At 55.4% G+C, this 2,186-nt stretch overlaps 1 protein-coding gene across 4 annotated transcripts in view; it reads left to right on the forward strand.

Annotated features, from left to right (window-relative positions):
• Positions 1 to 1,582: 1,582 nt before the first annotated feature.
• ERCC6 (ERCC excision repair 6, chromatin remodeling factor) overlaps positions 1,583 to 2,186 on the forward strand; it is an 81,540-nt gene continuing 80,936 nt past the window's right edge. For 2 of the 4 annotated variants that reach the window (XM_077124642.1, XM_077124645.1), the window contains exon 1: positions 1,599 to 1,687. The gene's annotated coding sequence lies outside the window, so the exon portion shown is untranslated. Of the gene's footprint in view, positions 1,688 to 2,186 lie in introns of all 4 variants that reach the window. The other 2 variants (XM_077124643.1, XM_077124644.1) reach the window with 2 other exon arrangements.

Here is a 2,186-nt window from a genome sequence, read left to right on the forward strand (position 1 = left end):
CAGTGGCATTAACACGCTCCCTTGCCTTGTAGCTTTCCACTGGTTTTGGCCACTGGAAAAGTATCAGCGGATGAAATAATGGTGGAAAGTGAGGTCAAGGTACTTATCTCCCCGGGTCCCTCCCTGCTGGGCGACCCTGAGCTGGCTTCTTACTCTGACCCAGGCTCCTCTCCCTCCAGGCCATTCTGTTCTGGATCCCTTACTTGTCCTCCCACTGCCCCTCAGGCCCAGGGGTGGGAACAGCTCCTTACCACCTGCTAGCCCCAAGGGCACTACACTGTCCAGACCTGTTTCCCTAAGGTCTGCCCACAGGTTTGTAAAAGTTGTTATTCATTCTCCGTGCCTATCCAGTTTGAATGTGCCACATGTTTCTCGTCCAGACTCTGACCCAGACTCGGGGGTGGGGCATGGAGGTGAGGGAGGGTGTCTCCAAAACGCTTTGTTACAAAAGAACCTCATAAAGGGCTGGGAACAATTATGTATCTGAGGGAAACCTCGGCTTTCACCTTCAGGCTTTAAAGCTGATAGGATACCAAGTGCCTTTCCTTTCTCAATATTTTATTAAGAGACCACTAAGGAAGTTCTTTCTTCCTTCTTGTTAAATAAATTCCATTTTTATGTGGGATGATCTGAAACAGATGTATGCCAGCCGTCCTGACAGGAGAGACAGGGTGACACCACCAAGCTTTACCGAATCCGCTTCCAGCCCTTTTATCTCGTGTACTACTAAAAGTTTCTAAAGGAGGAAGGCACTTCTTCACGGGGCCCTGAAGATCCTTCCTGCAGTCTCCTCCACTAACGGATTTCTGGTTCTGGGCCCTGGCAAATTCCCGCTCTCCCAGCTCTGGAATCCCCCTGCAGGGCAGAAAAGCCACAGCCCATGGAGGGAGCTGTCTTTCCTCGGGGGTCGCGGGCTCCTCCCTTTACTCTGAACCTAGTTTGTTTTTTCAAATACTCCAAATTAAAATTCTCACCTAGCTCAAAATTCTCCCTATCTCTTATATCGGAGGACAGACTAAGTGATGGATTTACTGAGGCAACTCAAGACTTTTATTTGGGTCCACTAGCCCACCCCCCCTCCCCAGGTGTGTGTGTCAGTAAAAAGGGGGAGCAGAGATAAATAAGACGTCCCCCACTTCTTCAGTTCATTGATGTGGCCGAGGACCATGGGAAGTAATGCGTCTACAGCACGCGGCTACTGAAAGGGGGAGGCACTCACGGGCGCCAGCTTCCTTCCCCAGGTTTACTCTGCCTGTAGGGTTCGTGGGCAATTGTAGGCATTTACGGCCCTCTCGATAACATCTCTCTGTTTTTCTCTTCTTTTTTTTTTTTTTAACATCCCTTTTAATTCTTATAACTAGCAAGGTATTTTTCACTGGAAGCGAAGCGCCCCTTGCAAAACCACACCGCTAGCCGGCGGTGGAAGGGACTCTGCCCCTGAACCGCAGGAAGGAGACGTGGCTGGCTGCGTCTCTGTTCTAACCACGTGGCCTGTCCCCGGGTGCCAGGCAGGCCGGCCGCGCGGCGCATGCGCCGCAGGCTTCGCCCACCGAGGCCCGAACTGGGTCACAGCGGGGGCGGTGCTTACGGCAGGCCGCAGGGCGCATGCGCGGCGGCCCATCCCAGCGGACTTCTTCTGCGACTGGCGGCGGCGTCTCGGTTTCCCTACCGGCCGCGCGGCTCTGAGGTGAGCGTTCGTGCGTTCGGGCTGAATGTCGGGCGGGGTATGTCTGGGCTCCCGCTCGGTCTCCCCAGGCGACCGCGGCCCGGAGCGCCTGGACTGTGGCCCCAGTGATGGAGTCGGTCCGCGCGGGCAGCCGGAAGCCGACTCTCGGGTCGGGCACGCGCATTTTTCCGGCCGGCGCACCTGTGGCCGGAAGTGACGTCGCCGGGCGCGCGCTCACCTGCGGCTCCGGGGGGTGGGGGAGGGGGAGGGGCCCGTGCTCCACGATCCCCCGCGTCTGAAGGTTTTTCCCTTAGCCTCTGCTTCTTCGGTTTTGTCAGCCGCTCAGGGTCAGCCCGGCCTGCTTGATTCTGTTGAAATTTTGGAGTCAGTTTATTATCTGAAGGGGGAATCCGGGTCCGTCAACGTCAGGCGCTTTGTACATCGATATAGTCAAGTTGGAGTCTGTGAAGGAGAATGAAGCAGTTTACGTGTAAATCCCGTAACAAAACGAGTTCCCATG

The sequence above is a fragment of the Tamandua tetradactyla genome, chromosome 13 (genome assembly GCF_023851605.1).
Source record: "Tamandua tetradactyla isolate mTamTet1 chromosome 13, mTamTet1.pri, whole genome shotgun sequence".
Lineage (NCBI taxonomy): Eukaryota > Metazoa > Chordata > Mammalia > Pilosa > Myrmecophagidae > Tamandua > Tamandua tetradactyla.